The sequence below is a fragment of the Desmodus rotundus genome, chromosome 13 (assembly GCF_022682495.2).
Source record: "Desmodus rotundus isolate HL8 chromosome 13, HLdesRot8A.1, whole genome shotgun sequence".
In the NCBI taxonomy this organism is placed as follows: Eukaryota; Metazoa; Chordata; class Mammalia; order Chiroptera; family Phyllostomidae; genus Desmodus; species Desmodus rotundus.
The window spans coordinates 87529623-87555479 of record NC_071399.1 but is presented as its reverse complement, the minus strand read 5'-3'; the positions used below and the strand labels follow the sequence as shown (position 1 = coordinate 87555479).

The 25857-nt window shown below is 42.0% G+C and overlaps 1 protein-coding gene across 1 annotated transcript in view; it reads right to left on the bottom strand.

The window, feature by feature from the left end:
* The window catches only part of HS6ST3 (heparan sulfate 6-O-sulfotransferase 3), a 598017-nt gene that overhangs the window by 109298 nt on the left and 462862 nt on the right, over positions 1 to 25857 (bottom strand). The gene's annotated exons all lie outside the window — the stretch shown is intronic.

The window sequence follows — 25857 nt, the reverse complement described above, 5'->3', positions numbered from 1 at the left end:
ATTCACCTGAGAAAGGCCAAGGCCAGATAGAGCCCCAGTTTCATCACTCTCATCTCTGGGACCTGAAGCAGCCAGCTCTGGGCGGGGTGTGCTCAGGAATCATGGCTGGTGAGTACCACTTTCAGGGGTGACCCTTCAAGCTGAACTCTGCCGGGTCAGGTCCCCAAACAAGTGTGACCAGTTCAGGCTAGGACCTGCGCTATGTTTTAATATGCATGTTTACTGTTAGCACTGCTTAATACTTTATCTTCCTTTGGCTGGTCTTGTAGCCACTTTCAAAACCCTCACCTGTACATTTAGTAGGCTAATTTAATCTAGCAGGGAAAACTAGAATAAGACTCATACAATAGACATTAATACCACCAAGTGATTGATTACCATGCACTGGAATTGTTTCAGCTACCTTGCCTCTCCACGTGATTGAGAAGCAGCACAGAGCTGCAGCTGTGGACGGGGCCTGTGGACTCAGATACAAAGACAGCTTTGCCACGGACAGCCCTTTGAATGATAAATTATTTTCTTTATATCTTCTCCCAGTTACAAAATGGTAATCAGAATAAGCAACATAAAGCTTTCAATTTCAGTTGACCACTTCACACAGGTATTAAAAAGAGTATCTTAAAATGCTTCACCTTCAGTAATCTATTCGCTGTTTATTGATCGCTTCCCATCTCAGCTCAGGCTGCTACAACAAAGCACCATAGACTGGGTGGCTTAAATGACAAACATTTATTTCTGACATTTCTGTAGGCTGGAAGTGTGAGATGTGGGTGCCAGCATGTCAGGTTCTTTTTTAAAAATTTTATTATATTTTTTAAGATTTTATTTATTTACTTTAAGAGAGGGGAAGGGAGGGAGAAAGAGAGGGAGAGAAACATCAATGTGTGATTGCCTCTCGTGTGCCCCCTACTGGGGAGCTGGCCTGCAACTCAGGCATGTACTCTGACTGGGAATCGAACCAGTGATCCTTTGGTTCGCAGGCCACACCACTGAGCCACACCAGCCAGGGCGGCATGTCAGGCTCTTGATGAGGACCCTTTTCCTATAATACAGATAGCCACCTACCACGTTTTGCCGTGTATAACGTGCTCCCATGGTCAATGTGCACCCACATTTTTGGCCCAAACTTTCAGGGAAAAAATCTCATTTTAATTTTTAAAATTCAATTATTTATTTATTTATATTTAGATACTTGTGTTTTGTATTGTAAAGGAATTTTAGCATTTATTTTTGAACATATTATGGTACAAGAAATTTTACGTAACAAATAATTACAAACCACAAGAACAGATACAAGGTATTTCAGGCACTACCCATGTATGATGTGTACCCTTATTTTTCCCTCAAAAATTTGGGCAAAACAGGGTGCATTATACATGGCAACATATGGTACTTGCTGAATCTTTTTGAATCCTTTCGTGAAATCACCTCATGTCTCTTCTTTTCGGGGCACTGATCGCATTCCTGGCAGCTCCACCCTCAAGACATAATCACCTCCCAAAGGCCCCACCCCCTACACCATCCCGCTGGAAATTAGGGCTTCACCATCATGGGTTTGGGGGGAACATAAACATTTAGTCCATGACACTTACGGGCATCCACGGACACAAAGACGAGTGAGACAAAGTTCCTACACAGAGACACTCTAGTCATGCGCAGTGTGTTAATGGGCACGAGCATGAGAAAACGTAGAAGGGAAACACAGAGAGGGGGTTGGGAGAGAGATTTTTTTCTTCCATCCTTTCTTCCCTCCTATCAACAGCTAAACAGCATCTACTTCGCAACGGTGGCTTCCATATGCAATGTTTCTGCATTTCCCACCAGTACACTGGGAGGCAGCAAACACGGGTTCCGGAGGGATTTCTGGCGGCTGTTTTCTTGAACTCATGACACCAGCACTTAGTGTTTTCTGCAGGAGGACTGCAAGGTTCACAAGTCCAATACCCCAGGGGGTTTTGCATTACATTTTCTAACTTTAAAACCCATCTGGAATGCTCTTATTCCTTTGCAGTTCTTATTGACTGACACTGCCATCGGCAAACCTTGCTAATTCCAGTTCTTCATTTAGATCATTAATGGTCAACAGAGGCCCTGAGAGGGTTCACTATTAGCTTCTTTTCATTCAGAGGACTTGCTTTGAATACGTTTCCTTGGTTTTCACTGTATGCTTAGCTTGGGTCTCTGGGGGGAAAGAGGAGTGTGCAGTAAACAAATCTTGGATCCTTCCTACATTTTTCCTACAGGGTGAGCTCTGGGATTGTCAGGGGATCTCCATATGAGCTGTGCACAGAAAGCAAAGGGGAAAATATTCAGTCTGCCTGGCTCCCAGTGCACTAACGTAAAGAGCCAGGAGGCGTGGCCAGCATGAACCCCTGCTGTCTGAAACTACGTGGGCTCAGCTCTGCAGGGTCTGAGCTTGGGCTCAGGCCTGCCTTGGGCGCATCACAATGTCTTAGGGAGGCTGGAAAATGCAGACCCATGGACCCCACCTACCTCCAGAGAAACTGATGGTGTAGATCTGAAATAGAACTCAGAAGTCATCTTTTTAAAGCTGCACAGGTGATTCTAATGCAAACCCAAGTTTGAAAACTGCTGTTATGGAAAGCTTTCAACATCTTTCCACTGCTCCAAAGTGACAAGATCTGGAGTGAGAAGGGAAAATTATTTGTTGGTATTGTTACCGATGGGGGCCTGGCCTGGAGCAGGTCCGCCAGGGCCAGCTGTAGTGTGTGGGCTCTTGATGTCGTGTAGGAAAGATTTCACAGCACGAGTCCAGGTGACGAGGAGGGTGCGTTTATAAAGCTGGGGGTTTTATAAAGAGGAGTAGACAAGGAAGGGCTTCCCACAGAAGCAGCAACAGGAGAACCCAAGCTGGTCTGCCTCAGCTCACTGGGAAGTCAGAAATAGGGGGCCTTGGGGACAGGTTCAGGGGACAAGCCTGGGACAAGCTGCCAGCTGCCCACTGCCTTACAGTTTAGGAGACACATGCATGTGGGGGAAGAAGAAGGGAAAGGGAAAGGGGCAGGCTGCTCCCCAGAGGGAATCTTAAGGGAGGTCTCAGGGGAAGGATTCAGCAGAACATTCATCAGTTCTCCAGGTGCACCCTTTTGGGGTTGTGGTCTCCACTGATTGGTCAGTGACAGGGCAGGGGGTCTTTAGTCATTGCAGCTGGTCCTGGCATCACCCACCTGGTTTTGCTGCTTTTCTGAGCTTGGAGCTGGAACACCACTGAGGCCTAGATGTCATCTCCAGAGAGGTACCTTCTGTATCTGGCTACAAATTTCTTGGCCACTTTGTTCATCTCTCTGTCTCAGTTTCCCTGTTCCCCTTGCTAAGGAATTTTCCTAGCTTCTTCCTATCCTGTCTCAGGACAGCCAGAACTACTCAGCCATGTGAGCATGCAGAGCGGGCTACCAACTCATCACTCCTGTAAACTAATAGTCATTACATATTGTTCTTTAAAAATCATATATGGGAGAGGCACAATATTACACAGGGGACGGCAGGAGAGGGGTTATTGGCAACAGTGGTCAGCCTTACAACTTTCTTGTCCTGAGATACTCAGTCCTGGTCCCAAAATCACAATCTCCCCCCACCCCCGTACTCCCCAGCAAAACAAAAGCCCTGCAATGAGCTCACCTTCCTGAGAAGAAATTCACTTGACCATTAGTTATTACCGAAGCCTGCCTCTCGGGAGCCCCAATACCAGCCCCTATAAAGTCACCAGCTACACTTATCCTACCAGGTACATTTTCCAGTCAGAATAAAATTTTCCTTGCAGGTACATTTCCAGCGATGTTTTAGCTCCTAGAGATTTTTTTTCTTCCATTCCCTTTTGTTTGGAGACCCAGGCTACGAACAGCTCTGCCTGCTCTTCCGTCCATTTCCAGATGTAACATGTGACCCCAAACACAGCCTCCAGGGCCTGCCCACTCTTGTTCTGGGGGTGGGATTTCCTTTGTGCTCTTTAGGGACAAACACATTTTAAAATGTGAGGCTCCTTATTTGTAAAGAATAAGATAGACAACTTAAGATGACATTTTGCAGAAAGTGGCATGGGGAAAGTCACCAATGGATTACTCCAAAAGCCAAGATTCCTAGGTTAGCCGGGACTTAGCAAACTCTCATACCCAAAGTAGAGAAGTAGCCGGCTCTCTGGGAGGGAGAGAAGAAAAAAGGGTGAGAGACGGTGAGGAGTGTCTGTCCCTGTCACCTACCTCTGGGTGGGACACACAAGAGTTTAACGAGGAGACCTACAGCTGGGCAAGACCACTGTTACCTGTCCAGGTGTTAGATAAAGCCAGGGGTTAGATAAAAGGTTGAGAAATTGCTGGAGCCCAAGAAGCCTGCCTTGCTACCTGCCTTGCTACCTGCCTGTAAGTTTTCCCATGCACTGCAGGTAAGAGCTTGCTTTGGGGGAAATAAAGATGCACAAAGCAGCTCCCTGAGGATCTAAGTCTTGGAGAGGATGACGAGGCGTAAGCTGAAAGCCACCCACACGCCAGTTTCACACGTGGGCCCGTGGAAGGGCCATCAGCATCTGGGTGCGAGGAGGAAACGTTACGAGGCTCAGATGGCCGCATGAGTCCCAGTACCTTTCTGCAGAACGCTTATGTAACTGCTCATTTAAGACACTCCCAGGAGGGGGAATATGCTAAAGTGCACAGTTTCCCATAAAAGATATCACCTGGAACAATTTGAGTAAAAGTCACATTGACAGAAGAGTTCATTTGAATCATTATGTTGACTATTTTTACCCTTCTAAAAGTTATTCTTCTGTTGGTTTAAAAGTCCTAAGAAGTTGGGGCGGGGGAGGAGGGATAAACTGGCAAAGCACAGAAGTTTCTGAGAGCAGTGAAACATTTCTGTGTGAGACAATAATGATGGCCGCATGCCGCTCGTCCAAACTCATGGAATATGCACCATCAAGGGTGAGTCCTAATGTAAACTATGGACTTTGGGTGATAATGTGCCAACGTAGGTTCATCAAGAGTAATGAGGGTATGGCTCTGAGGGGGATGTTGATAGTGGGGGGTGCTGTGTGCATGAGGGCAGAGAGTACAGGGGAAATCTCTATGCTTTTGCTCAATTTTGCTATGCACCTAAAATAGCTCTAAAAAAATAAAGTCTTTTTTTAAATGCTCTAATAGATTTTTTTAAAACAAAATTATTTGCTTAAACCGTTTCTGAAAAGAGGCCAGATAGCACTCCATGGGGTCCTAGGCAACTCGGACCCTTACCTGCCCCCTTCCCATCCCTGCCAGAGATGCCTATGTAGACCAGCTGCACATTCAGACAACTAGGAACTTGGGGGAATTTCTCACTGCCTCAGTCTCCTGCCTCAAATCTCCCTGTGGCCTACCTCGTGGCCCAGTTTTCAGAGTTTTCATCCCGCTTCCTCACACCTGGCTCCTAAGCCCCATGAGACTGACCCCTCAGGTGGCCTGCACCTGGTTCCTTAGCCTGCTTTCCACCCGGGCCTCAAAGTACCCAACCCAAGAGCAACATCTTAATTTCTATATAGAACTTTAGACATATTGCTTCTACATTGATTCAACAATCTCAATTTCTGATCTTTGTTCTTGATCAAATTATAATTTATTAATCTATACTTATCTTGCCACTGGAAGCATCCACAGCAAATTGACTGACGTAACTACTGATGTTTCCTCGGCAAAGTGTTAAGGGCAGGCTGGTTTGGGAATCAGCCTTTAAAATTATCCAGATTAGATCCAGATCTTACATGAAGAACCAAAGGGTTTAAAGGCTGGGATTTATTCTGGAGACCAAGGCCTGACACTGTAGGAATGGAGGTGGAGAATGCCATCTGATCTGTATACGAGATAGGGCTACTGCACGCTGGCATTATAACCCACGGACCTCCGTTTGCTTTGGGGTGCATTGCCTGAGATATTTGGGGCTAATTACAATTGCCTAGTTAGAACTTCTCTGAGGGCAGGAACTAAAACCAACATGTTTAAGCCAAGTTCTCTTTAGAACAGAAGATACCTAGCATCCTTTAAGTGCCCCAGGAGGGAAGTCAATAATTCCAACAAATTCAACAAACAGAACATAACAGAACAACTGTCAACGAGCAGTGGTAACACCGATGACTGCGAATTTGCTGCGTTTTCTTTGTTATCCCCTACTTTAGACATGTGAAAATATTTGCAGCAATTTTATGCTGCACATAAAGCAAGCGTTCAATCAAGCTAAGTACCTCTGATGAGAGCATCACATTATTTTCATTCTCCATTTGTAATTAGGATGCACCAGAAAATTGCAGGTTGGTTACTCTTCTCGCAACCTTAACAGGTGCAGATGAGCAGAGCTGCTTGGCAGATTAACACTAGAAGTTCTCGGCGCCATTTGTTAAATGCAGTTCTTAAGCAAGCCAAGTAAAAGCAGCAATGACGGGCAATGTCAATGTCAATGGATCATTTAGAAAAGTTAGTCTTTAGTGAAAACTATCTCATAGATAGACATGGCCTGTTATGTGGAAGCAGAAACTCTTCCTGGTAACAGAGCGTATACACAGTGTTAGATTTGATTTTAACGTTAATGTAAGCAATACAGAGAGCAAATATTCTAAGACTGGAAGACACTGGACCTTGAAGATTCTGTAGCTGGATCATTTTAGTAGACAAAGAAAGAAGTCTTAAACTCATTGCGTGGGCAGAAAATAACAATAGAACCTTATGCTTTGTTAACTTACATAGTTTAAAAATATTTTCCAGTATATCATCCCTGCTGCGGAAACTGAGGCTCACGGATTTTAAGGGGCTTGCCCACTTCATTTACACCCTTCACCTCTCACTCCCTTTGCTCCATGTCTAGCTAATATGTCTTGTGAACCTGAATACTCATTATAGGAGGATATTTAAAAGCCTCTTTAAGAGATTCAAACCCAATGATCTCTGTTTTATTTCTCTTGGACATTTTCTGAAATTAAAAGATTGAATTCAGTTCCCACCAATTTCTTTTTTTCTGCATATACAAGCAAATGATTTGTTTTGTGGAATTTCAGGAGAGGAATGGACACCAGGCTTGACACAGTTCTGCTGATACCCAAGTTGGCATCAGCACGAAAGAAGTGGGCTATCCTCATTTTACCCTCGTAGGTTCAATGCTGGATTTTAAAGGTAAGGTAGGAATATGTCTTACTGGCTAATATTATTGATGTGGTTTACTTGCACATCCGTTGACAGTATTTTCTTTAAAAAGTACCAACTGAACTACCTGGAAATGTCCCCAAAGGGCCATTCTGAACATGAAACCACCAGAATAGTTTGTCTGAAAGGCCCAAAGACTGTGAATACAGGCAGGAAAATCCTTATAAATACGCCAGATTTCCTTCTGCATTCTCTAGCTGGGATGAGTGCAGACAGCTCTTGACCGGAGTACGTGCACTGAATGGCCTCATCTACGTTTATGATTCTTCGCTGCAGCTAAAATGAAACAAACGACTAGTGTTGTCTCTAATGGACTTCACCTGGACACTTGATTCCATCGCTGTAACAGCCACACGTACTGCTCCTCCCCTCAGCTTCCTCTTCACGCCTTGCTCTGTGCACCCGCCTGTGAAATCCACTGGTCCTCTTGATGCAGCCTCTACTCTCACATCTATTGCCCACACTACCTATTGTTTTCGTCATCTTTCTTTGCTTCTAGGCCATTCTTGCACCTGTCACACATTTCTCACTAAATTAGACATAATTTGGTCATAGGGACTCCTTTATATTTCCAAGTGCCCAGTGTTCAGTAAAGTGCTCTGAGTATTAACTTTTGATTGACTTTCCTTCTGAGCTCTGTGAGTTCTGTAGTATCAGATTTAATCTTTATGCCCACAAAAATACACATAAAGCAAGTTAAATATGTGTATTTAACCACTTCCAATAGTAACTTAAAATCCAGCCTCTTCTAACTTTATTCTTAAATACCGTAATTAGGATTTGTCTATACGTAATGTAGAATGTAGAATCTCAATGAGCTACCACGTTAGTCGATTAGTCATTCTCTACATCTTCAGACCGGTAATTAACATTTCACCTGTCTCAAATTGCGCTTGGTGTCTTAGAGGAAATGAAAACAAAGTGAAAGGCTGGTTTTAATAATACACCATGCCAGTTGTCATGATAGAAATGTTGTGACTTTGTTAAGTATAGTACTTCTTTTGTTAGATGGTAATTTTGATTGATAGATCAACCCAACTGTTTAAAATAGCTGATTATTATCCTACGTGTTTCTTCTCCCAAATTCAGCTAAAGTAAAATTGTTCGCTTATTATGATAATCAAACGACTCTGTAAGTAAACCATCACCCTTAAACTGTGACCATGTCATTCCAGGAAGTGAATTTCCACTTGGTGCCATTGTTTCTTCTAGTGAACCAAATAGGACCCTGATGTTCTGATGCCCTTGTCTTACAAGAGTAAGAAATTTACAGTCATTAAGTCATTATCTAGTCCAAGGCTTAAACCCAACAGAACAAAAGTGAATCATTTGCTCTAGGGGAAATGCATCATCTAATTTTGTCCAAAAGGAAACAATTTTGCAAATGACCTTTTCTGATTCAACAAGCAGTCCCTTTGGAGCCAGAAGGAATTAAGACATCTTCCTTACAGTAAATGATTTTTCTTTCTCTCCTACACAGACCCAGAGATGGCAAGATGACAGGCAAGGGACTCAAGTTGTTTCTCTTTGCATTTAGCACTAACCAATTTATGTGTTTAGGTTTCATGTGTTAAGATAAAAATCAGCATTCCCAGAAATGGTGGTAACGTACACTATGGACTGTTCAAATAAAGAGCTTTGGACACAACTACGAACAAAGGAAAAATGAAGGCTGAGGTCCTGAGCCAGGGGGCTATGCCTCTGGGTCACGCAGATGAAAAATCGTTTCAGGGCCTCGATGGCCAACAAGTTCAGTAAGATTCAACAAAAACTGTCACCAAAAAAGGCTGTGCCATCTTAGTCCACTGCTCAGTACAAATTAAGTATTTAAAGGGAGTCGTGTAATAAACCTGCATGATTCATCACTGATTAGGCTACATTTTGTGTTGCTTCTGTGCATTACACTTAAAAAGCATAAAAACATATCACAACAGTCTCTAGAGAATATCAGCGTATACTATAAAAACACTCCAAAAATAAATAAACAAACCCATCATTTCATCCCCCAAAGGTAACCATCAGCTAGTAGAATTCTGTTATCAAAACAGTTTTCCCTCATAGTTTCAGTAGGCGGAAGGCACTGCACCATTGCCTTCAAGCACGCGTTGTTGCTGATGAGCCCTCTTTCAGAGATTACCTGTATTTTGTTTAAATTCTCTCTATCTGGAAACTTCTGGGATATTTTCTTTATTTTCGGTGTTCTAAAATTTCACACTGATGTGTCGAACTGTGGATGTTATCGCATTCAACCCTGAGTGGAATTTAATTGGAAAGATCTTGTCTCTCCTTAGCTCTAAATATTTCCTCGCACTATCTCTTTTCTAGTTTCTCCTGTTGTGTGTTTTCTTCTGTTTTGGTGGAGCTTTTAATTGTCATTGATGGATTATTTTTAATTTACTACATTTATGGGGGTGACACTGGTTCATAAAACCATACAGGTTTCAAGGGTCCAACTTTACAACACAGCACCTGCACCCTGCATCGTGCACTCCCACCCGAAGCCAAGTCTCCTACCGCCACCATTTGAACCCCCTTTGCCTTCTTCTCCCTCCCGCCTCCTCCTTTCCCTCTGCCAATCACCGTATTGTTGCCTGTGCCTTTTTCTTCTTCTTTTTGCTTAATCCCTTTACCTTTTTTGCCCAGTCCCCAAACCCTTCCCTTCTGACAGCTGCCAGTCTGTTCTCTGTATCTATGAGTCTGTTTCTATTTTGTTTGTTTATTAGATTCTACATATAAGTGAAATCATATATTTGTCCTTATCTGACCAGTTTATTTCTCTTAGCCTAACACTCTCCAGGTCCGTCCTTGCTGTCACAAAAGTAAGATTTCCTTCTTTTTTATGGCCTAGTAGTATTCTAATTGTGTACATGTACCACAGCTGCTTTGCTCACTCATCTACCGCTGGGCGCTCAGGCTGCTTCCACATCTTGGCTGCTGCGGATCATGTTGCAAGAACATTGGGGCGCATATATTCTTTCAAATTAGTGTCTCAGGTTTCTTTGGTCATAAGGCAGTTCCATTTTTAATTTCTTGAGGAAACTTCATACTGTTTTCCACAGATTGATTTTAATGCTGCTAATATTTTTATCTCCTATTTTCTTACTGTTAGACTTTTACTATTTTTATAATATATTTACTTCTTTTTCACCCCCCTCACCCACATACACACATTAATTTCTGAGGGTATTTTGGGGGGCTGGTCTACTTTTCCTACTCACGGCATCTTGTTCTTGTTTTAATAATGTATTATCTTCTAAAATATCCCTGAAAATAATAACTATAGTTATTGTAAGTTTTCTTTTGTTTCTTGAACTTTCTGTTGTTGTTTTTTTTTTTTCTGGTGCAGTTTTTCCATGGCTCTGTCTTTTTTAAAAAATGTTTTATTCTTCCTCAAGTGGTAGAAGATTCTGGTGGACCCAAAATATGACAAGGGAATAGAGGGGCTGCCCGAGCAGCGTGTCTGTGTGTGTGGACTTCACTTGTCCCACATGTTTCGGTTCAGTGCGAGCAGACCTTGGGCTCATGGTCAGGCTAGGAGCGTCTTCTAAATGCCGAGTGAGGTGGGCCTCACTCTCATCAGCCAACATCCATGTTGGCTCTACTAAGTCTTCCCAGATGTTGGAGGAAAAACTCTCATGTATTTTTTTTTCTTTTGCTCCGGTTTGAAGATCAGTTGCATGCTATTGCATAAGAGCACAGGAAGAAAGAAAGATGGGAAGAGAGACCAGCAGATCTCTGGTAAAGACCCACTTCTCTGCCTCCCTCCCCAGTCTCGCCTCAAAGCACCCCTGGGGTTCTGCCAGACTGACCATCAGTGACCATCAGTGCCCTCTCTGCTCTGCAGGTGTTGGGGCTTTCTCCACTCTGATTTATCAGAATGCATTCTTCCCTCCATTTCTGTCTTTTCATGTGATAGTTTTCTGTGTCAGTTTATAGGAACCTAGGCTATAGGTTCCAGTCATTCAATCAAACCTGAATCTAGCTATCAGTTGCGGGGGAGGTATTTGTAGATGAGATTGACAATCCTCAATCAGTTGACTGACTTCCTTCCTTTCTTTTCCTTCCTCCCTCCCTCCCTCCCTCCCTCTCTTTCTTCCTTCCTTCCTTCCTTCCTTCATTCCTTCCTTCCTTCCTTTCTTTTTCTCGTTCTTTCTCTTTCGACACAGGAGATTATCCTATACTCCAGGATCTAGATAACCTGGGAAGACTTGATTCAATGAGTTGGAGGGCCTTAGGGCAGAACTGAGGCTTCACTGAGAAAGAAGATGCTGCTACCTGTTAATAGTAGCACCAGCCTGTGCCTGAGCTCCAGTCTGTGGCCCTTTCTGACCACCTGGCCTGTGGACTCGGGACCTGCCTAACAGTTGTGTAAGCCATTTCCTTTCAAGAAATCTCCCAATATATTTACCTCTGACTGTGTCTCTGGTTGGACCCTGAGAAATTTCTTGAACCCCTCCTGTATAATTCTCTTCACTGTTATGGGTTTATACCAATATATTTTAATAAACTATAGTGAAGAAAAGAGACAGGAGTGTATATTCTCAGTCAACCATTTGGTGCCAGAAGCCCCTGATTATTTAGTTTCCTCATTACTTTTGGTGATTGTTTGCCCAATTTTTGATTATTTAAAAGAATTATTAATGTTATGTTACACGTCAGTGTGTATGAACCTCGAACATCTCAGTATTACTTTATGCTGAGTTTCTATAAGAGAAATTGCTGGGTCAACGAGTAAGCACATTGTCTTAGGTTGCCGAGTTGTCCTCCAGGAATTTCATTCCTATCTCTTGTCCCTGCCTGCAATGTGTAAAAGTTGCTATTGAACTTTCTGAAGGGCCACTGAGCTTAAACACCTTCAAATGAGACCATCCATTACAAAAGATAGTATCAGAAGATGGCCTATTTTCAGAAGAACTGGGAAGATGCCGGGGTGCATGAGAACTGTCTTCAGTTCTCAATTTTGCTTCTTTGGAATAAACTAGTACCAATGAGCATCATCTAACAGAGATGTCAAACTCTTTTTCACCAGGGGCCACATCAGCCTCTCGGTTGCCTTCAAAGGGCCAAGTGTAATTTTAGGACTGTATGAATGTAACTACTCCTTAGCAGTTAAGCAAGAGCTTGGCGCTGCCGCCGGGTAGAAACAAGGTGCCAGGCCGGATAAAACAAGGTGGAGGGCCAGATTCAGCCAGCAGGCCTTATGTTTGCCACCTGTGATTTAAAGGGAGAGAGATTGTTTTCCTGGCCAACATATGAAAGAGTGATGAAATTTAAACAAATTAAAGACAATAATTAAAAAACAACTCAAAAAATATGACAATAGCATCTGTAGATGAAATGGGTTTTCTCATCAGCAGGCCTGTTTAAGCACATAGGTGGTATATGATCGAGCATCAGACAGCTGAGATTTTGAACCAAAAGATTTTTAAGGATAAAGCCCAGAGCTTCTAGGTATCTGTATTTCTGTTCAGACCAGGGTCTGTGTGTGTGTGAGTGTGTGTGTGTATATCCCTTATTTTGATGAAGTTGTTTTCCCCCCTAAGATCTAAAACTATGGACAGGGAAAGAAGCTAGGGCTGCCTGCAGATGGTGTGGGGGACATCATCGCTTAAGTGCGGTTGCTTTTAGAGTTGCTTTTAGGTTATCAGTGGTTGCTGAGGGCCACGGTGAATGTGTATGAAGGGTCAAACCGCAGCCTGTGTGACTTTAATTTAAGGGTGAGTCTCTGTGACAGGGACTCAATTTCCAACTGAAAGGTGCTCCGAGGTTGAGCATGTGAATAGGAAAGCAGTCAGTTCTGGCATCGCCCTCCGTGAGGTCACACGAGCTCTGCTAATTTTCCTTAAGTTCTGCTCACAACCAATCATCATTTTACCTTGAAAATAAACAGCTGAAACAACGTGGAGTGTGCAGGAACTCCAAAGCAACTCTCAAGAATCTAGCTCATGACGAAGTCACAGAAGCTGACATTAGAGAAGGTTGTTCTGTATTCAATGATGAAGCTGGAATCTGTTTTCATCGTTTTATTAAAACCAGGTGAAAGAGAACAATAAGCAGCCTTTCCTACATAAAAGTGAGGTAATGGATGAAGGGTGAATTTCATTTTTGGGAATTAAAGTGAAATTATGAATTCGGATTAGAGATAGACATCAACTCTTGGAAGTCATTGTACCTGAGTACAAAACTTATTTTTTTTAATGTGGATTATCATTTGGCCACAAATGGCCCTGTGAAGCTCAAATTCCAACATGAGCTTGGTAAATATAGATCAGCCCTCAAATAGCACATTTGACAAAGCACCAGTCTAACAACATGTTTCCTCCTACACAGTGAGTTTTGAGAGTGGTAATTAGATTTACATAATGCTGAATACAAGGCATCAGATAAATAAAACACAAAAGAATTAATAAAAGACCAAAATTAGTAAGTGAGGGAATGAAAAAATATACATTTTTTTGTTTACTAATTTTACCAATAATAGCTATGCCAGGAAAGGAAGATATGAAAAATTAACATCTGTTGTTCCATGAAACATGATTAACATTCATGTAGAAATAGTTGTTGCTGAATCACTCAGTATGGAATCGTAATGCAGTTTAATTATTTTCACCTTCAGAATTTGCACAAGCTCTCTGAAAGCAATCTGTGATTAAAGTTCCCAACGTATTCAGGGATCTGTAGCCATCCTAATAGTGGCAAGTATCCTTAAATAAAGAAATTATTTCTTTCCTAGAAATATTCGTTGCTTGAATGAATCTAAAAATTTCAATCAAGCTGATTAGTGGATGATCAGTATTTAGCCTTTTCGATATTAGTCTTTCTGTAAGTCACACTAAACATGCTTTAGCTCAGTTAGGGCAGTTGGAGTAGACATACACTGTTTTTAGGCTTAGACTCAAGTTCAAAGGCTATTTCTCTCACTTGCAAGTTGTATGACCTTGATTAGACACTGTTTCACTTCCACCATCATTGTTTCCTCTATAGAGTCAAAATATTAATATCTACTTAATGGTGATTAATTAGAGTAAGATTTAAATGAGATGACATCAAGGGCAGATCCCCATGTAAGAGGTAATTTATTTAGAGCACATATCACCCACCAAATTTGCTATTTTTCTTTAAAATCTTCTCTCTGCTGAGTTAGCTCAAGTTGTAAGATGAGAATAGAAAAAGAAAAGGAAAGGAAAGAGGAGGAAGGAAAATAGAATAAATGGAGAAAAAAAGAAGGAAAGAGAGGAAAAGAAAGAAAAATAAAACTAAACAGAGTTGCCTGAGCTGGCTAGCAAACTCAAAAGACACAAAGCTAATGTTACCATCTTACAAAGTCAAAACTTAAATGGTATGTTTATTCCAATTCCAACCAATGATCACTTCCTTCTGTCTTCTGTTCATACCTACCAGTAGCAAGATGCAACGGGGCTCCTTCACTGACCAACAGCTTGAGAGACTACAGAGTTCCAAAGAGCCAGGGTAGGGGCATCCTTACCGGTCTTACATTTAACAACCTGCTTTAAATCCCTCGTCTTCAGTAGCCTGTCACCAGAGCAATCATTTACACATGGCCCTCTGACAACTTATCAATCACAAGACAGCTGCAAATTAAATATTTTGGCTGAAAACACCCCTTCCTTATGTCAGGACACATTAATTTGAAATAAACATTTTGCTGAGATGCGAAATGAAGCAGACCCATTAAAGGCTACTAATCATGTGTTTTGATTTATTGCTTTTCTGCTGTAGGATTTGTTATTGTGCTATCACAGGAATAGTTGACCGAGGTGATGAATTCTCCCCTGGGACAGGAAGGGAGCTGAAAATTATAGAGGGCCTGCTGTGTGCCAAGGACTGTGTTGGGCACTTTACTTTTTAATTGCCCTATAATAATCTATCAGGTAGTCATTTATTCCCAATTTAGGAATTGAAAAAGGTGAAACCTATCAGAGCTGAGCAGCAACAATAAGATTAAAAGTCACACTCAGATTATTTGCTCACATCTCTTGTGGGCAATTCATTTCACAGGGGACGAGACCTCCCCACGTGTTTGGAACAGGTTCTCTTATTTTGCTATCCCTGGTAGTTTCCATGTGGAGTAACGATCCCTGCCCAGAGGCACTTTGAAAAGTGATCCAGAAATGCATTTCAACAATTTCTGACGTCCTTGATGGCGTCTGAAGGGTAATCTCTGTTCGGGTAAGTGGAGGCAAACGTTGCATGATGCCAGAAGCGGTAGGCCTTCCTCGGCATTCCCTTCTGGCCCGGAAGATGACTTTCACTTCACACAATCCACGCAGGTGCCCAGGAGCACAGCACAGATGCGTGTGTTGTATTTATAAGATAGTCCATTATCTGGTTTCAAATACCAAGTCGGAAGGGAGTCAGGCAATAGTGTCTTGGAAAGCTTTTGTTATGAAAACTCAAAATACCAATCTATCAAAGATGACTTGATTGCATTTTGAATAATAAATCCTACACAGCGTACTCTGTCTGCATATAAATTATAGCCTGAGTAATGAAACCAAATGCTCTAGCGTTCTTGTCCTTTTGCCTAATGTTTAGAGTACATAGGTTCTTAGTTTCCAGTTTTTATTTAAGGATAAGTTTTATTTGGAAGTTTTCTTTTATTGAATTCAAAGATTCCTTCATGCTTTTAAATCTAGTATTGTAAGATGGGATGGGATGAAGCCCGCTTTGTAAGGGCTGAGTGAACTCTCTCAAGTCCACGACATCGCAATGTTCCGTGCAGAAGAGGGGATTTCTGTCCTTAGCATCCATCACAGGTTCTCTTCACTGCAACTCAAAACACACGGACAAAACCTAGAGTTTTTCTCAAAATGAGCCAATTTTCCCTGTTTGTACTCCCTGGGAATCTTCCACCTAATAGCTGGCCTATAAAATAGCTAAAGTATCGACATGGATAGAAAATCAAAACCAGATGTGGCCTATTATAATAAAAAAGGAGGTGCTTGTGGCCAGCATCATCTGAAGTTAATATATTTCTCAACAAATATCTATTGACAAACAAACTTCAGGATGCCGAATAAAGAGAGAATGATCAGGGAAGTGGCCTTCCTCCTTCTAGGAGGGTGGGCCCCAATTTGTACTTCGTTTTCTTCATACTTACAAAGTAGGGGTACTTACTTCGATATGTCAACCAACCACACAATCACCAAAAAGAAAACAAATAAAACACAATTGATAATTCTGATGACAAAGCAACCAAGTAACCGAAATGTTTTGGAGATCCTTTCACTAAGTACAAGCTATAAAATTGTGCCTGTACTTTTTTTTTGAGGGGAACAAATTTTTTATTGAAAAACAGGTCACAGTGACATAGAGTAATGGTTTGTTGGGGAATAAACACTCCAACAGAATCTTAGTCTCTCCCCACCTAGTCCCTCTCCATCACAAGCTCTTGGCTTCTGCCTTCTTACTGGTCCCTTTGGATGACGAGGCCTCGGTGGGCATGCTAGGCCTTCTTGGGCCTGTGGGAGCCTCTGTCTTCCTGGCCAGTGGTTCTGTCTTGGACCCACTGTCCTTAGGAGGAGCAGCAGCAGCCTTGATTTCTGACCCTTCCCCAGCCCCGTGGGCAGCAGCCTCTTTAGGGATTTTGTTTACAGTCTTCCTTTTGGCTGGGAAAGCTGCCTGCATTCTCGCCCTTGGTGACCGTGGGTTTTGAACTCTGAGTTCAGCTTCAATGTCCCTGTGGGCCTTGGCATCTGCTGGGCTGTTCTTTCTGCCTTTAACTTCCTGCAGGGCCTACTGGCACTAGGAGGGGCCTTTGTGGTCTTGTTTGGCTGTCAGGGGGCCTTCCTGGCCTTGCCCACCTTTCTTAGGGGACTCCTCCTTGATCTCACCAGGTCTCCAGGGGGCTGACATGATAGGCATCTTCCTGAGCTGGATTTGTGTGTGTGTGTGTCTGTGTGTGTGCTTGGGAACTAATGTGAAGCTGCCAGTGGCCCCACTGGCCTTGGCCTTGGTGGGCCCAACGAGGAGGCCATGTTGCATGCCAGCATCCAGGACCACTTCAGCAGGTACTAGAGCTGGATGGCATCTACTGTAGGGTGCTCTCATAGGATGTCAACCCTGACGGACCCTCAAGCTCAGACTCAGGGGAGCATGAAGGCCCTGAGAAATCTGTCCCTGCAGAAAGGTCCCCTTGGGCCATGCTTTGGGCTCTCTCCTCTTTATCTTTTTATTCCGCTCTCTGTTTTTCTGTCCTTCCCTTGCTTTAGACCTAATATCAACCCTGGAGAGTATCCAGGGCAACTACTGGGTCTTGACAGAGCTTTCAGGGAGGAATCAGCTAAATGTTCGACATCCCCATGCCCAGCCCATCTGGTATCATCCTTTAGTTACCCAGGCCAGTAGCTTTGGGTTATCTGCTCTTGTAGCTCCTAACCCAATGCTTGGGGCATTGACAGGGGGTGACACCACTCTCATCTCAAAATTTGCCAACTTATAGGTCTCACTCCTCAGAGGCAGTTTTGTTTTAAAAAAAAAAATCGGCATCCTGGTTGAGTTGATGTCTCCAGACCTGGAGGGATACCATGCCCTCCCTTCTCCCCATGGTGCTCCAGCTGGACTGATGCAACATTTGGTCAGTTGGATCCCCAACAAACTGCTAGGTCCCTTCACCAGAGTCATTGTGTCACATGGGCTTCCTTTAGGAGAGAGGATGATGTGGTTGAATACTGTGTGTGTGTGTGTGTGTGTGTGTGTGTGTGTGTGAGAGAGAGGGAGAGGAAGAGAGAGAGAGAGGAAGAGAGAGAGAGAGAGAGAAAGAGAGAGAGAGAGGAAGAGAGAGAGAGAGAGAGAGAGAGAATAGAGGTGGTGGGTGTGCTTTAGTGGCCCATCTTCCAGTCTCACCTCCTGTCTTCCTCTTCTCCTAAGCCTGAGCACGTCACACCAGGCCTCACAGGGAGATGGCAATCGGAGAGAGGAATGACGCAGGGTGAAGGCACTCAGCCAAACTGCTAAAGTTGGACGCCAATTTTATATCATGTCCCCATTTTAAGCCAGGTGAGCAGGGCTTCAGTTTTCTCCAGCCATGCACACTTTTAATTTATTTGAAAGAACCTCTCATTGTATTTTCACTGCAGTATCTTGTATTTTTTATTTGTGATTTAAGAAATGTGAAGAGCAAATACACAGAAACATAATAGCTAACCATGTTTCCTTCATTCCTTGTTCTAGAGCTCACCACTCTAAAACTGTTTGGTAATATGCCTTAGTGTAATTTATTGTAACATATTCTTTTAAGTAAATTGATTTATTGATGAAACTTAAAGATTGTTAGTGGCAGAAAAACAGCACCAGGCATTAGGGATGAGGTAGGCTGGACCTTGGTTCAGCAACCTCAGTACTTGAGTTCTGGCTAAGAAAGAATTCAGAGCCAAGACTCAAACTCTAAGAGAAAGTTTATTTAGAAAGTCAATGAGGTAGAAGATGTGAGCGGTAGAAGAAATGAGCTCAGGAAGCGAGCTACAAAGGCAAAGGAAGGGCCCTTGGAGCTTAGGAGAGAGAAAGAGAGAGATGCACTTTGAGAGATGAAAGAGTGATGTCTACCTGCTGGGACACCCTATGAGGACAGGGGGTGATAATCACGTGCTTGGTGCTGACTATGCATACCAAGCTCACCCTTACAGATGCCATTTTTATTTAATCCCCAAAACACCCCCGTGAAGGTTGTACCTTGATTATCGCCATTTCCCATAAGATGAAATGAGGACTCAGAGAAGGTAAATAACCTGTCCAGATCCCACAACTGGTAAGTGGCAGAACACATTCATGAATCTCTAAGGCATGGATCAATACCCACAGCCCTGTACTTCCTCATCTCCAGCTTTCTCACAGGAAATACAAGGCCCTAGAACTGGCATGGAAATACTGGGTGGTCTCTAAATGGTGGCTTTTTGGACTGGGGTGGTAGGCAAGGCTTCAAGGAGGGCAGGATTTCAGCTGGACTTTGAAGTATAAGTTGGATTCAATAAGGAGGAAGCAGTAGAGGGATGCACCAATTAGGGGTATTGGGCAAAGCATGCTTGATCCTAAGCTGACCACAGTGGCTGGACAAAGGGTATACGCCAGGGACTAGTGGGGCACTTTGCACAGTGGTGGACAGCCTATTTAGTGAATATTATAAGTATATTTCATCCACTAAATAGGTTGCCTTAGGGGAGAAACAGAGTTCATACACAACTGACAGATTTATAAGTTTAAGAAAAACCCATTAACAAAAACACACTTAAGTTCAGAGACTGTGAATTTGACAGCTGATAGCATTAGAGAATAAATCTCTCTATCAAGTGAGCAATGTCTTCTCTATTATTTTTTCAGCAGTATCTTTCAAGACCTGAAAAGGTGGAGCAGCAATTAAAAATAGAAGAAAGTTCCTTTCATCTACTTCATTTGCGTCTGGACTAAACTCGTCCTGCCACTTTATGTCACCAGCTGGAGGAAGCCACCTAAATCACAAACACCAAAACCCATTACAAAATAAAAAGAAAGTTTATTTACACAGAAAAACACAGCATTCAGCCAAATCCCTACAGCCTAGCTTAGTACCACCAGCCCGAGGTATGAAAGGTTTTGGTTGGCGAAATTGGAGCCCGAGAGTCAATGTCTTTCATAATCCATTAGACAAATGATAAGAGTCAGGATGAAAGCAGGGTTTGGCTATCTCATTCATGTTTCCGTCATTCTTAGTGATAAATTGCACGGTGTCACTCATCATGCCTCACTGCCTTTGGCTTCTTCATTTATTGTCCATGGCCCTTCAAAGACAGAGGGGTCTTCATCTTCAACATCTCCCCTAAACTTTTACCCCTCTAGTTCCAACACCACCAACCAGCACCCCTGCCCTCATCCGGGATAATATTTAAATATATCCAGCCCACTGTGTGAACTGCCTCTTGGACTGACATGCGCACTACCAGGTCATTTTAGAGATGGAAAGAGCTTCAGATTTTTCAGAGATTGGCTGTATATGAGTTGGAAATATATAATCATTTCTGCCCTTCATTTCCTACAAATCTAAAATACCAGAGTGAGCTCAACTGTGAGCATGTTTAGAGACATTCTGCATATTGTAATCATTCTTCAAATCCACCCTGTCTAGATGTGTTACAAACATAAGTTGCCCAAATTCAAAGTAATTGACTTTCAGCCAACTGTGACCAAATCACAAAAAAAGAACACGCCATGTGTTACAGCACAAAAACCCACCCCAAACTCTCACAAAAACTTTTAATAGCCTGTTTCAAAACCACACGCATATTCTACTCTGGATAAAACTATATTCACTGGAGGTGAAGGGTGTAAATTTGTCTCCCTGCACAGATTATTTTTACCAGAATGATTTTGTCTATTTGTTACATTGAAAGTACTCCCAAAATGAACATTTTACCATCATATTTGTAAAAAAATAAATAAAGGTTCTTCTGGCTGCTTCAGAATATACTTAGTATTTGCTCAATGTTTAACAAAAAGGAAAAAAAGAGAGCCTCGAGCAAAGGAAGCAGTAAGCATGCATGAATTAAATTGCACTTTTATCTCTCATCAATATTAAATACCAAAATCCACATTTTAATATATCTGATTATCATGTGCATTGGACTCCACGAAGGGAAATGGCGTAGAAAGTAACTATACACAGTAGAAGTCAAATACAATGTGTCTATAACATATGGCTGTAAATCCCATTTCTCCCCACCAGTGTTACACAGAATTATCTTCTAAGTCTGTTTACACAATAAAACAAAAATTAAGTGCCAGAGCTATAATTTTACATATGGACAACGATTAGAGAATGGGAAAAAACATACGGTGTTTTCACTTTTCTCGACTGTAAGCGTGCTTGCTTTATCAAAGAGCCTTTTCTATTTTATTATTTAGTTGCACAGATCGTGAGCTTCTTGATGGAAGGGGCTGTCTTGTACATTCAATGTCTTAGGAATGGAAGTTATTAGATGTACTAAATTAAAACAACAACAACAGCAATAAAAAAAATGACTATCCATCCTTCTCAGACATGCCTAGCCCAAACACAAAATGGAACATTAAACCCGAATAGGTTCAGTTACCTTGCCTTCAGTACAAAACTACAATAACTCAAGACGTTTTTTTAGATGGCTTTGGTCTCTAAGCAGTAAGGACTAAGCACCATTTCGGCACTATTTACACATGTGATAAGCTGTAATTATTAAAGGGAAATACATGCATTGCTTTGGGCTAAACCACAATCTGAGCTTCACATCAATAAAAATATCTTTTCACTCGTGACAGTTATTTTCCTGATTCAAAAGATCATCATTTACTTGCATAAAGTGGCAAAGAGGAAGCTTTACAAGCTGTGTTTGTAAAGAAAATGAGGCCCCAAATTGGAGGAGATGTGCATGGTGATGAGAAAGTGTGATGATGAGTTGTGTGTAACTGCCGGCAAATGCCTTCCTCCTTGTATGAAAATTTAATGATGGGTTACTTTTCCGATGGGAAAGTAATAACTTAGGAGAGTCGAGTTGTACACTCCAGAAATGAAATTATTTTCAGTTTTAAAAATATAACCCCAATATTATATACCTGCAATTTTGTCTGCCACTCTCATTAACCAAGCACCGTAAATGAACATCGCATTCTCTGAATTATTCTCGGGCCCTCGCAATGTGGCAGGGAGTTAGACAGCCTGACATGGAGGTAGATCATGCTTCTCAGCGCCTCGGAAGTTCTGGGAAATTATTCTGGGTAAATGAGGGAAGACGCGAATAAAATGCACTGGTTGTCATCCTTCCCATGGTGTATCTGTGTTTAAGAGATGATATTTTATCTCCTTGAGGTATAACTCTACTTCTTTTCCCTTTTCACCAAATCATGGAAGAGATACGGTTAGATGGGTGGACATAATTCGACCTGTCAGGTCCTATAGCATGGAAGATCCCAACTGTGCGATGCCTCAAGTATTACTGATACTCAGCTCACGTTAATGAGATTAGCGAATTACTATCATGTTTACTGTGTAGGTGTTATATAACTCAGATACTACATGCTGGTGGTATGAAACACACTACATAAATGAATGATTAGAAACATAAATTCATGCTAATGATGTAAACTTTAGTAAAGCCACAAAATACAATATGGACATCGTATTTTCATATCCCTCCGTCAGATCTTCAAGAACTAACACTCCTTCCGCAAACACAATTAGTCATCCTATTTCCATTTTTTTTACAACAAAAAAGGAAGAATGGAGTAATAAGAGAAATAAATATCCACATATAAATCCTTTTGACTTCAATAAAATAATCCGCCTCTGGTCTACTTAATGTCAAAATGACTGGTTTGACCTGCATTATCAGTTTTCATTGGCTCGTGTTAGAATCGTGGCGGAGAGAATCATAGTTAAACAGTTAATAGAAGACGGTCAGACGTATGGTGCCAGCCCCTGCCCAATGCGTCACTTCTCCGGGCTGTGGACTAAGCACTCATTTAGGTACTGATCCTATTTTTCACCCGTGTTTTTTGCTGGGAGCTAGAGAAGCAAATAAAAAATCCCATACAAATATTTTTGTGTTATGTGTTTACATGTATATATGTATGTATAATATGTACGGGGTGGGCAAAGGAAGGTTTACAGTTGTTCATAAGGGAAGGAACAACAATAATTAGTAAATAATACAAGAATAAACCCTATGTGTCATGTACGCACAAAACACACACAGGCAAGCATTCTCCGACTGTGACTGCCGTGGCAAGCAGCTCATAAATGCATCTAGTACCTTCCTGCTTGGATGGGTCTTCTGCCAGCACCCAGCTGTCTGTCCTACACCACCGTGAAGTGCATTGTAATTAGCTGTACACTTCATGTCACGGAGCTGCACTACCAAGTGACAACAGGTTAGGGCTGTCAGTTCAGGTGTCAAGAGTATGAAAGGATATTAAATGCAGGGATGACAACCCGATGGGAACACTTCAAATCCAGGAGTCATTCAAAATTTCGTCTTCTATCAAGCAACAGGCTACCTTTGCGAGAGAATCTATTTCTAGCATCCACTGGCAGGCCTCTCACACTGACATGTGCATACTGAGAACTTTGTTCTTGGCCTTGAGTTTTAGAGAAGCCTCTAAAATTATACACACAAGTCACCCAGGCCTGATTCCACTTACCTTTCTGACTGCAAGTGAAGACTTCATTTCAAATGTTTTGGAGGATCAAATATTAATGACAACATTTCATTCTGCTCCTTAAAACAGTTCAGAAACTTGACATCTCCTATTGCCCCTGCACACGGTGTCTCTGGATACACAATTTGCAGTTGAAAACACACCACCTTTTGAAGCATCCAGGTAGAAACCAGGGTAAAGGAACATTAGGGAAAAAAATCAAAATACAAAAGTGAGGTGAGGAGAAACACTAACTATTTTATCCTGAGAAATTCTATGTAACAGAAAATATAGACCTTCTTACTCTAGGCAAAGTAGTTTAGTATTGGGACAACGAATGTATGTGTGAAATCTGTATTTAGCCTGTTCTGCCCAAAACTACTTTCTCCAAAGTTACAACTGCTTAATTATTTCTAGGTAAGTCAGCATTAATGTATACGTAGAAAATGGCTTAGCTCTCGATGCAACCTTTCAGAATTCTCAGGACACATAGGTCATTTCAATTAGAGACGCAGGCAGAATAACGCGGCACAGAAATGCCTCCTTCTATGAAAAACAAACACCAGCCTTCCAACCTGTCTGCCCACATATCCGTTGTTTTCAGATTCTCTGTGGTTGGTGATTCTGATACAGCAGAATGTTTATACACCGAAGGTAATAGTAATGGTGCTCTACTGTGCTAAACAACTTAGATGGTTTAGGTTTTGTTGTTGTTACCGTTTCTGAGGGTTTTCTCCCCTACAAAATATATATATATATATGATTCTTTCTTATACCAGCGTTAGTCTAGTAACACCAGCAGAAGTTAAACATAAAGTAAGAGTGTTTCCCTAGGACTGAAGATTGTTTCACAACAATGCAATGACTTAGCCAAATCAACCAAAAATCTGTTGGTACGAACCCTGGCTCGCATGGCCTGGTTGGTTGGAGAATCATCCCATAACCGAAAGGTTTGACCCCCAGTCAGGGCGCTTATGATTCCAGGTCTGTGGGGGCACACGTGCTCCCCAGAGGCAACCAATCGATGCTTCTCTCTCGCATTGATGTTTCTCTCTCTCCCTTCCTCTTTCTCTTTAAAAAGGCAATAAAAAAATGTCCAGGTGGGGATAAAAACAAAAAAAATCTCTCGGTATGAATGGCTACCAATCTTGCTTCCACGGTGCTTCGGCTAGTACTTGCTTGGAACAGAGTGACAACAATAAGTGAATTACGAATGTATTCGACCAATGATGAAACAATACCTGTTAGCACGCATGGTCCTACTATGTCTTAACGAACATGCAATAGCAGAGAGAGTGCTTCAGAAGACTGTCTCCGTGAGTAAAAATTCTGCCAAGGCATGCCAAAGTCTAACCAAAACATCACAATGTGGCAGAGAAACACAGCCTGGCAGATGAATGTGAATATCACGACATTGTCACTGAGATTGTCAAATGAGATTAGAGTCTTTCTGTAATTGGCGTTTCCAAGTGAGGCACAGATTAGACCGATTTAAAGGAGCAGTTATATATAGCTGGGCTCTAGCTGGAAGAACGAGTGTTTGACATTTACATATCATAAACGATATATGACGTGCCCCCCTCACTAAGGTGCTGCCAGTGTTCAAAATGATAAGCAGATGCTTTAAACATGCGAGGCTCAGATAACAGCGCAAGTGGCGCAAATAACCCTCGTGACCACACGGCCTCGTCGAACGAGCCTTCATGAAGCCACTGCCGTTCAGTGCTCACAGTCTTATGTAAGATGGAGAAAAGCCCCATGTAGAATCCCTAAAGGTAATTTAATTTCTTCTTTATAAAAAGAAATGGGAGGACATAAAGTGACTTCTGAGAGCTTGTCAAGGATTTTTTTTTTAAATAATGCTAATAAGGTGTTTTTCTGGAATTTTCATTTAGTACTAACAAAAGACATGGGGGAAATCCATCAAGTAATGCAAAGTTGCATCAAAAAATAAACCCATCACTTATTTTAAAATATCAATACAAGAGCCTCTTTCATTATTGGCCTTTAATGAGGCTTCCACCACGAATTCACCTGGAGCACTTCAGCCTAAGGAACAAAATCTGCTATTATGAAGTCTCTTTTGTATCTGGTCTGAAATCCAGGCATTGTGGCTGCAGGATCTCTGCACCATCCCCTGCATTCAGCTCTCCAAGAGCCAGTCACTGGTGGCCTCTGGAGCCCAGGCGTTCTCCTCCATCTGCCCAGTTTACAGCTGGAGTTCCTCTGGTAATACAGCATGTATCAGAGAATCATTGTGTTCCTGGAAATCTTTACACATAATTACACAGGAACAAAAGAGAGACTAAATATAGGAGAGGAATAAAGCACTCAGCTTCAGGAGGCAAAGTTTTACTGAGCATATAAAAAGAAAATAAACGACGTGAAGTCGTACGCATTATAAAACGTGAGGGTTGCACAAATAGCTAAGTTGATGAGAAAAATAAATAAATGATGAAATGGTTAATGTGGTAATTAGTAGGTACAGTGAATAAGGTAAATCAGATCTGAATCCAAGCAACTCTGT